The 14248-nt window shown below is 42.4% G+C and overlaps 1 non-coding gene across 1 annotated transcript; it reads right to left on the bottom strand.

The window, feature by feature from the left end:
• Nucleotides 1-12520: 12520 nt before the first annotated feature.
• LOC138084874 (small nucleolar RNA SNORA57) lies at nt 12521-12676 on the bottom strand. The gene has a single exon (XR_011145278.1). It is a non-coding gene; the product is annotated as a small nucleolar RNA SNORA57 (small nucleolar RNA).
• Nucleotides 12677-14248: the final 1572 nt, after the last annotated feature.

Raw genomic sequence — 14248 nt, forward strand, 5'->3', positions numbered from 1 at the left:
TTTAGTATAAGTATGTCCTGTGCAACTGCCATCTGTTAATTTATGACAAAGCCAATGTTTGGAATATGCTTACACTAAAAAAAAAATCATGTGTATCTGAAATTCAGATTTAATTAGGTATTCTGTCTTTAATTGGGCAACTCAACTTCTGGCTAATCCTCCTGTTTTTTAACAGGAAGTGAAGTTCAGAGACATAAAGCGACTTGTCCAAAGTGACACGGGGTTAGAATCCATTCAGGATTCCTTGCTGCCACAAGGTTCCTTTTCCCAGTGTCTTGCTTCAGAGTTTCTTTACACTGCTTCTTTGCTCTTTTGTTTTGTTTGGGGTGTTTTTTGGCTATGTTGCGTGGCTTGTGGGATCTTAATTTCCTGACCAGGGATGGAACCCCAGACTCAGCAGTGAAAGTGCAGAGTGGACCACTGGACCACCAGGGAATTCCAAACTTGGCTTCTTGATTCACTAGGGTTGAGTTTCGGAGAAGGCAATGGCACCCCACTCCAGTACTCTTGCCTGGAAAATCCCATGGATGGAGAGGCCTGGTAGGCTGCAGTCCATGGGGTCGCTGAGGGTTGGACACGACTGAGCTATTTCACTTTGACTTTTCACTTTTGTGCATTGGAGAAGGAAATGGCAACCCACTCCAGTGTTCTTGCCTGGAGAATCCCAGGGACGGGGGAGCCTGGTGGGCTGCTGTCTATGGGGTCGCACAGAGCTGGACACGACTGAAGTGACTTAGCAGCAGGGTTGAGTTTTAAAATGTTTGTAAAGTCCCTGAATTTTAGGCAAAAACATGTGTGTGTGTGTGTGTGTGTGTGTGTGTGCGCGCGCGCACGCGCGCGCGTGTGCAAGTGCATGTGGGTAGTTTTCTGGGGAGATAGTCTCTGCTTTTATTTATTTATTTACCAAAATATCAACTTTATTACTGAAAAAGAATGTATTGGGAAATGTGGCTTGTATTTATAGGCAAATGGGTTTCCAGTAGGAGCCTCAGAGTCAGAAGAGATCCCCATCCCATGAGAGGTACTGCTGCACCTCTAAAGATGGTACTCCACCAGATACCTCCTGCCAACACTGGCAGGGCTTCTCCTGTTACGCCCATTTAGAGACTAAGAGCAGTTAAGAGTGCATGATCTCTTCAGACAAGAAGTCTCTGCTCTTTCAATTAGCTTCTCAAGAGTCATGATTTTAATAAAATAGTAAATTGTGCTCTTTCATAGGACTATGTTCTGCTTTCAAAATGCAGAACATCTATGACTTTGGGCTGAAATTGCATTTCTGCTTCCCCTACGTCCCTTCATCCCCTGCCTTCCCTTCATTCCCTGGCACAGCACTGGGTCGGAACATTCTAGGAGATGGGTAGATTTTGTGTACACAGAAAAAATATCCACTACATCTTCTTTTTTGGCCGTACCGCGCAGCATGCAAGATATTAGTTTCTCAACCAGAGATCAAACCCACACTCTCTACAGAGGAAGCAGAGTCTTAACCACTGGACTGCCAGGGAAGTCCTTCCGCTACATCTCCTATGTGCCATGCAGTGGCACCCACCCTCCACAACCTACCTATATCAAAACCCCAAATCCCTCTTGTTGTTGTTATTTAGTCGCTAAGCTGTGTCCAACTCTTTGTGACCCCTTAGATTGCAGTTCCTCTGTCCATGGTATTTCCCAGGCAAGAATACTGGAAGTCGGTTGCCATTTCCTTCCTCCAGGGGATCTTCCCCACCCAGGGATCAAACTCACGTCTCCTGCCTTGGCAGGCAGATTCTTTACTTCTGAGCTACCAAGGAAGCCCAATTCCTCTTATCTATCATGTGTCCATAAAGAAAGCTGAGTGCCGAAGAATTGATGCTTTTGAACTGCGGTGTTGGAAAAGACTCTTGAGAGTCCCTTGGACAGCAAGGAGATCCAACCAGTCCATCCTGAAGGAAATCATTCCTGAATATTCACTGGAAGGACTGATGCTGAAGCTGAAACTCCAATTCTTTGGCCACCTGATGCGAAGAACTGACTCATTAGAAAAGACCCTGATGCTGGGAAAGATTGAAGGCAGGAGGAGAAGGGGATGACAGAGGATGAGATGGTTGGATCGCATCACCGACTCAGTGGACATGAGTTTAAGCAAGTTCTGGGAGTTGGTGATGGACAGGGAGGCCTGGTGTGCTGCAGTCCATGGGGCTGCAAAGAGTCAGACACGACTGAGCAACTGAACTAAACTGAACTGCATCTTGTATTTTCCTCCCTCCACTTCTTAGACTGGCAACCCAGAGCTGACAGGTCAGAACACCTTTCAGAGAACAGGTAGAAGGGAGCAGGGATGTGACCTTTGAGATTGACCACTAGAGGTCCCTTCTCATCCACAGTGATCCTGAAGTTAGACTGCCAGAGGTTGACAAAGAAAAGTGGAAGTGAAGTCGTTCAGTTGTGTCTGACTCTTTGCGACCCTATGGACTGTAGCCCACCAGGCTCCTCCCTCCTTGGGATTTTCCAGGCAAGAATACTGGAGTGGGTTGCCATTTTCTTCTCCAGGGGATCTTCCCGACCCAGGGATCGAACTTGGGTCTCCTGCATTTCAGGCAGACTCTTTACCATCTGAGCCACCAGGGAGAGAGGAAATTTCCTTAGACTAGAGGGGCTGATCTCTGTCTGTTACAAGCATAATTGGGGTATTCTGTATCAAGCAGTGGGAAGAAGCCATGTGATCCAGCACAAGTTATGCAGAATAAAATGGTTTTCTAAGAAGCTGGATAGTGTCTTCCAGTGTCAGGCTCGAAGGCAGAGTGTTAAGCAGAAACAGGGGCCTGGAGCTTCCTCTTCAACCAAAAGGGAAAAACACAGGTCATTCGACCCCTCACCCGCTCCAGGCAAACATCCAATTTCCTTCTGAGTGTATTCTGGCTCCAGGGACATATTTACTGGAAGTTAGGGATGCTTCTGCAAGAGACCCTCATTTGGGGCTCATTCTACAAAGGCCTTGACCTCGGCAGCTTTATAGTTGTAATTTTGTATTCTTTTCCTTAAAGAAGGCCCCCATGTATATAAACATTTAGGCCTCGTAGGGCTTGGATCTAGCGCTGTCTGGCTCCCAGATACAGATTTCAGGGAGGAAGGAGGTGTGGCAGAGTTTCAAAGGGACGTTTCCCTAGAGACTAATAAGAGAGCGTTTCCTGTGGGATGAGGAAGAGTTTCATACATGTGTCAAAAAAACAGATAGCCTCCTAATCTCCAAAGAATTGTAACTGTTGGGGCACCTGAAGTCAGGGAGCCCCCTCTTGCCTGCTCAGAGCTTTCCTTGGCCTGTGGAAGTTCGCCAAATCTTTAGGTGAACTCACAGACCTGTAGCATCCTGTTGGCTGCTTTCTGAATAAATAAATGCTCTTGCCAACCATTGTGTTAGATTTTGGAGAAAAAAACCCAACCAAGCAAAACTACGGTTCCAGAATTTCTGTGAGTTGTGATGAGCCATGAACTTTACAAAGGATTAAATAATCAACGAGGGTTGAATGAACAATTCTGTTTGGGATGTACGGATTGGATTTGGTAATAAAAGGCAAAGCAATATCCACAACTTTAGAAGCAGATGAGTGTAAGGAGATTTTTCTGTTTCTGAAATAGAATGTTCTGGAAACCTGCAGCCAGCAATGTGCTGGAACTGCTAGTACCAACTAGCAGAGCTGACACTGCGCTTCTCTTCTCAACTCTGCATTCAGTGACTTCAACTTGGTAGCCTGAAATTGGCCCCAATGGGAGAATTTACACCAGCGAAATTAACAACCATTACAAATCAGGGCTCTTCTCTCCAGGACGGGTGTTCTTTACCAGAACATCACTACCTGCACCCTATCCCTGAGGGCTTCCTAGGTGGCACAGTGGTAAAGAATCTGCCTGCCAATGCCAAAGATGCAAGAGACGTGGGTTTGATCCCTGAATTGGGGAGACCCTGTCTAGTAGGAAATGGCAACCTACTCCAGTATTCTTGCCTGGAAAATTCCATGGCCAGAGGAGCCTGTCAGACTAGAGTCTAGGGGTCACAAAAAGTTGGACACAGCTGAGTGACTGAGCATGCACCCTACCCTTAATCTCCTCTTCCCATCCCCCGCCCCGTCCCACCCACTCACACATCACAGAAGTTACCTGCGGGCACATCCATCTGTGTACATGTGTAGACACACAGAGGATCACCTGTGTACACTTTCCCCTTTTCAGGCAGGTTAGACGTCAGCAATCCCCCTTGCTCTGCTGTGCTGACATCTTTAGCGCTTTTCTACTAATTACTTCCTGATCCCAGACAGTGATCTCTCTCTCTCCCTCTCTTGAATTCACAATTGTTCTCTCCCTTACGTCATGAGGCCCAACTGTGAAAGTTCTGAGGCAATAATACAGTCAGGACAACAGATTTTCCCAAGCGGTCCCTAAGTGAGCAGTAAACATGACATCAGTGGCTGCACAGCTAAGTGAAAAGCATGTTCATATGTGGCCGGTGTTCTTTTGAGATGCTCAGTTTTCACCAACGGACAGCCTGCTCTTGTAGCACTTACAGAAACTGAAGATGAGAAGCTTTGTGTCAGATGCACAGACGCAGGCAGAGAAAAGTCATGCGGCTTTCTCAGGCCAGCCAGACCCAAGAATGGATGTCACTTCTCAGCCTGAAGACCTTGAGCTACAAAATATTACATGGGAGACAGAGGGAAGGGGACTGACATTTTCCTGGCTGCTTTATATTAGGTATTCTTGTAATTAAATCATCATTATTCCCAATTTCTGGACAAAAAGAACAGAGACCTGGGGGATTTAATCTATTCAAGGATACATAGCTAGTAGGTAGTAGAATATTTTGTTGATAATTTAAAAAATTTTATATCTAAGAATGTGTGTGTACATGCATATCCTAAATCCACTCCTCAAAGCAACTCTTTTCAGACTTTTGCAGTTTCTTCTGGTAGTGTTGCTGTCTTTAACCAATAGACTTATTAGTATAGAATAATGAAGACAGTGATTTTTTTATTTAGTATTTTATATTTGTATCATGAATACCTAGAACAGTGCATCATAGCATATCATACATTTTTGTCAAAAAATACCAGCATTTCTTTTCAAAAAATTATTTTCTATTATAGTCTATTACGAGACATTGAATATAGTTTCATGTGCTATAACAGTAGGATCTTATTGTTTATTTTATACACAGTAGCTTGCATCTGCCAATCCCAAACTCCTGATTTATCTCTCCACTTTCCCTTCGGTAACCACAAATTTGTTTTCTATGCCTATGAGTCTGTTTCTGTTTTGTAAATAAGTTCATTTGCATCATATGTTAGATTTCACATATAAGTGATGCCATATATTTGTCTTTCTCTGACTTACTTCATTTAGTATGATCATCTCTAGATCCATCCACATTGTTGCCAATGACACGATTTCGTTCTTTTTTATGGCTGAGTGATAGTCCACCCAACTATATATATACCACATCTGTATCCATCCATTCATGTTAACGGATGTTTAGGTTACTTCCATGTCTTGGCTATTGTAAATAGTGCTGCTATTAAAAAAATGCTGTTGTAAAAAGTGCATGCAACTCTTTAAATTAAAGTTTTCCCAGATATATGTCCAGGAGTGGAATTGCAGGATCGTATGTAACTCAATTTTTAGTGTATTTTTTTTTAAGATTTTTGTTTTAATGTGGACCATTTTTAATGTCTTTAGTGAATTTGTTACAATATTGCTTCTGTTTTATGTTTTGGTTTTTTGGGCACTGGGCATGTGGGATCTTAGCCCTGACCAGGCTAATACAGGCACCTCCTGCATTGGAAACATAGGCTCTTAACCACTGGACTACCAAGGAAGTCCCTCAGTTTTCAATTTTTTAAGGAACCTTCATACTGCTTTCCATAGCAGCTGCACCAATTTACATTCCCACCAACAATGCATGTACACCATCATTTCTTGATTTATTAATTGACCTCCTGTTGTGACAGAGAAGGATTTAGTGCACTAATGTTTCCTTTTCATCTCCCAAGTTACTTCCTGCTAAGGTTTCTTTTTAAGAGTGCAAGTTTGTATTTGTTTATTTTTAGATTTATTTTTAATTGGAGGATATTTGCTTTACAATATTGTGCTGGTTTCTGCCGCATAGCAACATGTATCAACCCATAAGTGCATGTATATCGCTTCCCTCTTGGCCCTCCCTCACCCCTCATCTCACTCCTCTAGGTCATGACAGAGCACCGGGCAGAGTTCCCTGTGTTATACAGCAACCCGCTAAGGTTTTGTCAATATGTATAACTCCTCAGTTGATCATCTTTGTAATTAAGTAATGTGTGTACTCTTTCATTTCTTGTTCCATAACTATGGATCATATCTTTGGGCTCCATCATGAGAGTCTTGATCTCAAAGAAGATCTGCCTGACTTGAAGACCCAAACACTTTGCAGTCCACGCTGAGCCTCCCACACTGACTCCTTCTGGGCCAGTGAAAGTGTCTCTGCCTGACTGAGGGGATATATTTTAAAATAATTGGCACTGGGAATGGATTTTTATCTACAGGCATTCTTGGACCAGTGTATACCCGGATAGAACAGTCTGAAGATAGTGGAGTAAGTTTATCAAACTAAAGTTTCTCAGTTCAGAAGCATTCCAAAAAATGTGCACAGTTAAGAATTTTGATGGCAGCTTATAAAACTGCTGAAACTTTCCTGTTCCTTAAGGTGAATTCCTGCCTTTCCCACAAGGCTGGACTTGCATTTTACAATAGGGATACTTTGAGCCTAAGAAACTGGTGGGCATCTTGGATTCTCCACTGCTCTCCTTGGCACAAAATGCCCCAGAAACACCCTATACGTATGCCCTGAGGCAAGTCATTTCTTGGTATGCCATGAAAAGGAGAGTGGGAGCTAAGCGTAGCCCTGGCATAAGCCTGGGTGTGGGTTTCACTAGAGAGGGTCATTGATACCGTGGAGCAGAGGCCGTGAAAGGAAAACAGACATGGCCTTTGTTTCCCAGGGGCCTCTGCCTGGCATTGACCCACACAACACAAACACTGTCCACGTTGGTGCTTGATACGGGTCTTTTGTTTGTTTCTTTTCCCTGCCTATTTTCAGAAGACAGATTTGCTTTTATCTGTACTTCCTTGTCCCTGGCAGCTCCCACTCCCTGTTCTTAAAGTCTTTGCTGGCTCTGCATATCTGAGTCAGACGGACACTTGACCTACAGATCGTAAACCTGTCAGGCCTTTGGACTTAGGCAGCACCCATGGCAGACAGCAGGAGTGCTCAGGGCCCAGCCATTTCCTGCTAGTTCAGTGACCTGAAGAGAACCCCAAACACTAGTCCTTGCCCTGGGCTTCCCGGGTGGTCCAGTGGATAAGAATCAGCCTGCCAAAGCAGAGGACATGGGTTTGATTCCTGGCCCGGAAAGATCCCACATGCCACACAGAGCAACTGAGCCTGTGTGTCACAACTACTGAAGCCCGTGTGCCTACAGCCTGTGCTCCACAACAAGAGAAGCCACAGCCATGAGAAGCCAGTGCACTGCAGCTAAAGAATAGTCCCCGCTCTCCACAACCAGAGAAAGCTTGTGGGCAGCAAGGAAGACTCAGCACAGCCGAAAATAAATAAAGCAGTGTGTACGTGTCGAAAGGAAAACAAATGAATGAGAAGACACAATTTGAAAAAAAAAAAAAGTCTAGTTCCTGTCCTAACCTAGCTCCGCCTCTGCAGTTCAACAGGTGCATCCATAATCTAGACGCAGCCAGTCAAGACACAGCCATCCTAGGTCCTCACCTGTTACCGGTGGAAACCTGGCAACGTTTGCTAAAGCTTTTCACCCTGTACTTAAGAGACGTTGTGCAATTCACTATGACCTGAACTGCAGCTCAGGTCACAGCAGGACTAAATGTGAATTGTACATGTTTAGGATCTGGACTTGAACAAAGTCACATCATCAGTTAGGAGTAACAGGAAAAAGTAGGCATGACTCCAACAAAAAGGCACATTTATTTCTCTTCTATACATACAAAATCCAAAGATAGTCATCCCAGGATTGGTGTGGACTCTCAGAGGGTCCTTCTTTCATGTTGTTTCATCCTTCATGAATTCTGCCCTCAAGGTTACCTCTTGGTTCAGTTTGGCGGCTGGAGTGTCAGTCATTACATGCATGTTCTAGCCAACACAAAAGCCTATAGAAGGGTGCACTGCTTTCCCATAGGGCTGCGTCCTCAAAATTGCTCACACCGACTCCTTACTTTGCTTGTACCAACTACTGCTTATACTTCATTGACCAGAACAGTCACATGACCACATCTAACTGCAAGAAAACAGATCACTGTTGTCCTTACTCCAGGTAGCCACGTGCCCAGTTAATAAATGGGAATTTTGTTACTAAGGACATAGAGGGAAACAGATATTGGAGGGCAAACAACAGTCTCATTCCTGGTAGAGCAGATCAATAAAAGACTCACTGCCCTAATTCAAACCTCTTTAGGTCTCCATGAAGTGAAATGTTAGTCCCTCAGCATCCAACTCTTTTGTGACCCCATGGACTGTAGCCCGCCAGGCTCCTCTGTCCATGGGAGTCTCCAGTATTCTCTTGCCTGGAGAATCCTATGGACAGAAGAGCCTGATGGGCTACAGTCCATGGGGTCCCAAAGAGTTGGACCTGACTGAAGCCACTTAGTACTCACGCATGCACACATGACATGTGGGGTCTTTAGTTCCCCGACCAGGGACTGAACCTGTGCCCTCCGGAAGTGGAAGCTCAAAGTCCTGTGGACCACCGGACCACCAGGAAAGTCCCCTGACACATTTCTAACAAAGCGATTAGGGCAGAACGGATGGACATCACTTCTGAGATTAGGTTACAAAAACACTCCGGCTTCTATCTTGCTGGCCTTCTATCAGCCTCTTACTTGCTCTGAGGGAAGCCAGCCACCTTGTTGTGAGATGCCCTGCGGAGGGGAGGGGGCAGGTTGTGGCAGGGAATATGTGGCAGTGAAAGAACTGCCATCTCCACTCCACAGCCAGGGATGACTGTCTTGCCAACAGCCACCCAAGTGAGCTTAGAAATAGATGCTTCTCCAGTCAAGCCTTGAGACTACTACTCCAGTGAAAAACTTGATCACTACCTCATGAGCAATCCTGAGTCAGAGTCGCCCAGCTAACCTGCGCCCAAGTTCTTGCCCCAGAGCAACTATGAGATCATAAATGCTTATTGTTTTAAACTGGTAAGCTTTGCGGTGATTTGTTATGTGGCAATAAATAATTCATACAGCTTGTTTGGATCTTCTTAAGAAATTCTCCTGGTTTATTCTTAACTTTTAAAACTTGCTATATGCATCTTGAAGTGGCAGGTTCAGGCCTTGCAAGAATGTGAACACAGAGCTGAGATAATCCACTTGAAAACAGAGAAATATCTCTGCAGGCGTTGTGAGCATCGTCGGGAAGAAATACTATAAATCCCTTCCTTTATTTAAAAGAATGTGTGGGCGTGCCTTCCTTCGACAGACAACATGCCTCCATTTAGAAAAGCAGAATCTTGTTCCTCCTCACTAAGAAGACATTCACTCAGTGCTGTGACCGGATCATATCTGCAGTCTTCACTCTTCCCTTTATCCTTGATTCAGGGTCAGGGTGCATGCTGTCTGCTAATCATTCTCTGGGAATGAAGCAGCAGATTGGCATTCAAGTGCAGCCATTTGTTCTACCGTCACGCCTTTCTTTGCTAAACATACGGCCAGGTTTCCATCAGTACTGGCTCCACCATGTATTTTCTCACAAGATAAGTATTATAGATGAAAAGTTTCTTTTCCCATAGCATGCATCTGGAGTGATAAATAGAATTAAATGTCATGGAGCATTTTCCCCTCATATATGTAGCAAACATATGTCAAAGGCTGATTTGTACATAGCACACCAGCCATTTCCTTCCTTTTGTGGTGGGAAATAGCTTCCGGGATGCACAGATGATAGTAATTGTTCTTTCACATCATATGCTGTTGAGTTTTTACAACAGCTAGACTGTATTTTCTTGGGCTCCAAAACCACCCCAGGTAATGACTGCAGCCATGAAATTAAAAGACGCTTGCTCCTCGGAAGAAAAGCTATGACAAACCTAGACAGAGTATTAAAAAGCGGAGACATCACTTTGCCGACAAAGATCTGTATAGTCAAGGCTGTGGTTTTTCCAGTAGTTGCGTAAGGATGTGAGAGTTGGACCATAAAGAAGGCTGAGCACCAAAGAGTTAATACTTTTGAACTATGGTGCCGGAGAAAACTCTTGAGAGTCCCTTGGACAGCAAGGAGATCAAACCAGTCCCTCCTGAAGGAGATCAACCCTGAATATTCATCGGAAGCACTGTAGCTGAAGCTGTAGCTCCAATTCTTTGGCAACCTGATGCAAAGAGCTGACTCATTGGAAAAAGACTCTGATGGTGGGGGAAATTGAAGGCAAAGGAGAAGGGGGAGGCAGAGGATGAGATGGCTGGATATTAATGGGATCATAGACTCAATGGACATGAGTTTAAGCGAACTCCAGGAGATGATGAAAGACAGAGCAGCCTGGCGTGCTCCAGTCTGTGGGGTTGAAAAAAGTCAGACACAACTTAGCAGTTGAACACAACAAAGACTTTGTAAAGGACTTTTGTTTACTTTCTCTTCAAGCATGAAATGTGTCATTAGCTTCACCTTTGGATTCCTATCTAGTTGGCAATAGAATGATTTATAGCTTTGTTTGGCTGAAGAAAGGTAGATTTCATTACTATAGAAACAATGTTGCCATAGTTCTGATATTTTCTGTCTGCCTTTAGAAGCAAAATTCAATTTGGAAAGTTCTTCTTCTAGAAAAGAAGTACTATTTCTTTACTAGGTCACATTTGTTTGAAAATGACAATTAAAAAAAAGGGTGGCTTTATGCTCAGATATGAACAAGTTCATAAACAATACACTGAGAATAGAGATAAGTAACTTGCTAGCCCAGAAATAACCAATTTCATACACTCATTCTTTTCTATGATACACACTGTTATCTTTGGCTTACTTGTGCAAATTAACCATATTTTCAGATGCTTATTCTATAATATACAGAGTCATACCTTTTCACGAGAGTCCTGCTCACTATTTGACTTTTTAATTCTATTCTGTTTCATGGTATCACATTACTATATTAATGATTTTTTTAAAAACTTCAATAATAGGTTTATTGATATATAATTCACATATAATTTGCCCTTTTAAAGTATGCAATTCAGGGACTTCCCTGGTGGTCCAGTGGCTAAGACTCCACGCTCCCAGTGCTGGGTGCCCAGGTTCAATCCCTGGTCAGGGAACTGGATCCCACATGCCGTCACTAAGTGTTTGCATGCTGCAACTAAGACTCGGCATAGCCAAATAAATAAATATTTTAAAACAGTGTGCAATTCAGTGCTTTTCAGAATATTCACAGAGTTGTACAACCATCACTATCTAATTGTAGGGTATTTTTGTCACTCCAAGGGAAACCCTGTGTGCCTTAGCACTCACTCCCATCTCCCCTTTCCTCCAGCCCCTGAAAACCACTAATCTACTTTCTGTCTCTATGGATTTGCTTATTCTGGACATTTCCTATTAATGTAATCACTGTATATGTGACCTTTTATGTCTGACTTCTTTTACTTTGTATAATGGTTTCAAGATTTGTCCATGTTGTAGCATGTATCATTACCTCCTTTCTTTTTATGGTTAAATATTGTTCCTCTGTGTGGATATACCACATATTGCTTATTCATTCATCAGTTCATGCACAATTGGATTGTTTCCACTTTTTAGCTATTGTGATCAGAGCTTCTGTGAATATTTATGTACAAGTTTTTGTGCAGAAGTATGTTTTCATTTCTCTTGAGTATATAGCGAAGAGGGGAATTGCTGGGTCATGTTTAACATTGTTTAACATTTTGAGGAACTTTCAAAGTGACTGCATCATTTCATAATCCCACCAGGCAGTATGACGGTTGCAATTTTTCTACTTATTAGTCATCATTTATTACTGTCTATTTTTTCTCTTTTAGGCATCCTGGTAGGTAGAAAGTGGCATCTCATTGTGGGTGTTTGGTAACAGCTTTATTGACTTATAATTCACCTGCCTATAATTCACCCATTTAAAGTGCACAATTCAGTGGGTTTTAGTACATTCACAGTTGCGTAACCATCACCACAATCAGCTTTGGAACATTTTTGTCATCCTTCAAAGAAACTCTGTACCTTTTAGCAATTTCACTGTGGTTTTCATTTGCATTTTCCTAATGAGTAATAATGTGGAATGTCTTTTCATCTTCTTATTGGCCATTCATACATCTTCTTTGGAAAAATAGCCATTCAAGTCTTTTGCCAATTTTTCAGTGAGTTATTTTTCTCTTTATTGTTGAGTTGTTAGATTCTTTATATATCCTAAACATGAATCCCTTATCAGATAAATGATTTGCAAATATTTTGTGGGTTGTCTTTTCACTTATATTTATTTACTTATTTTTCTTTTTTCTGCTTCTTTTCTTCCCATGTTCTGGTACCTGAGAACAGAACCAGTAGACCAGAAGCCGCTGGTACCAAAGACATGATGCCGAGGGGACCAGAGTCTTACCCCTTTCCTTCTACTCCAATACTACAGGAATAAGGACTGCAAGCACCATCTCTGCCAAGACATACGTGGAGGGCACATTTCACTTTCTTGGTAGTGTTCTTTAAAGCACAAAATTTAAAAATTTTGCTGAAGTCTGATTTACTGATCTTTTTCTTGGGTCATTTGTGCTTCTGGTGTCATGTCTAAGACAGCACTGCCTAGCCCAAGGTCACAAAGATTACTCCTATGCTTTCCTTTAAGAGTTTCACCGTTTTAGGTCTTATATTTAGGCCTATTATCCTTTGTGAGTTAATTTTTTGCATACTACGGTGTGAGATCAAAGTCCAAATTTTCATTTATATATGGATATCCAGTTGTCTGAGCACCATTTGTTGAAAAGACTATTTTTTCCCCATCAAACAGTCTTGGCACCCTTGCTGAAAATCAGTTAGCCAAAAATGAGAAGGTTTATTTCTGGACACTCAGTTCTAGTCCATTGAGCTATATGCCTATCTGTATGCCATCACCACACTATTTTCATTACCATAGTTTTTAACTAGGTTTTGAAATTAGGAAGCATGATTCCTCCAGCTTTGTTCTTCTTTTCAAGATTGTTTTGGCTATTCTAAGTCCCTTGTATTTCCATATGAATGTTAAGATCGTCTCACCAATTTCTGCAAAAAACGGATGCTGATATTTTGATAGGAATTTCACTGAATCTGTAAGGCAATTCAGAGTAATGACGTCTTAACAATATTAAACATTTTGATTCGTGAGTATGATGTCTTGCCAATCATTTAGATCGTCTTTAATTTCTTTCAATATTTTGTAGTTTTGATGTACAATTCTTGTACTTCTTTTGTGAAATCAGTTACTAATTGTTTTAATTTTTTGGTGCCATGGAAATGGAAACTGTTTCCTTATTTTCATCTCCTTTTCCTTGGAATCAGTCATAAATCTCTGTGTTTTGCTGTAGCTTTTAAGCCATTTCTGGTTCCCAGTCTACTTTCATATTTTAGCCCCCAACCAGTGCCAGTGTTTCTGTCGGAAGCAGAAGCAGGCAGAAGCAGCACTGCCTCATATTGAACTTGGGACTGGCTGAAAGCCGTCTAGCTTAGCACTGCTTCTCCAGCCCTGTTATAATAATCCACGATGTGTTACATGAAACAGGGCAGAATAATCAAGTGCTCTAAGAACAAGCTCTGGAGTTTAATCACCCAGACTCCAGTCCACCCTCTTCGACCATTTACTAGATAGTGACTTTGGAGGAGTTATATAATCTCTGTGTCTGTTTTATCTTCTGTAAAGAAAAGGGGATAATAATATTATTTCAGAAAGCAATGAAGATTAAATTAATATATGTAAAAACTCAGAACAATACTAGGAAGAAGTAAGCTCTGTAGTATTTGCTTTTATTGTTGTTGCTATTATTTTTCTATCCATTTATCTATCAATTTATTTTAAATCTGAGACGCAAACCCGAGCATTGATGAATGAGAATATAAGGTAGGAAAGCCATAACTGGCAACTTAGCTGCTAAGGTCAGGCCACGTCCTGTAGAAAGAATGGCCCAGGCCAAACACTAAGTTACTGACATTGGCCTCCTGGCAGGAGAGGATCTGGATCAGAGCAATACTTTACTACAGTGACCTTCAAAAGGGCCT

Source organism: Capricornis sumatraensis, chromosome 8 (genome assembly GCF_032405125.1).
Source record: "Capricornis sumatraensis isolate serow.1 chromosome 8, serow.2, whole genome shotgun sequence".
Taxonomy (NCBI): domain Eukaryota; kingdom Metazoa; phylum Chordata; class Mammalia; order Artiodactyla; family Bovidae; genus Capricornis; species Capricornis sumatraensis.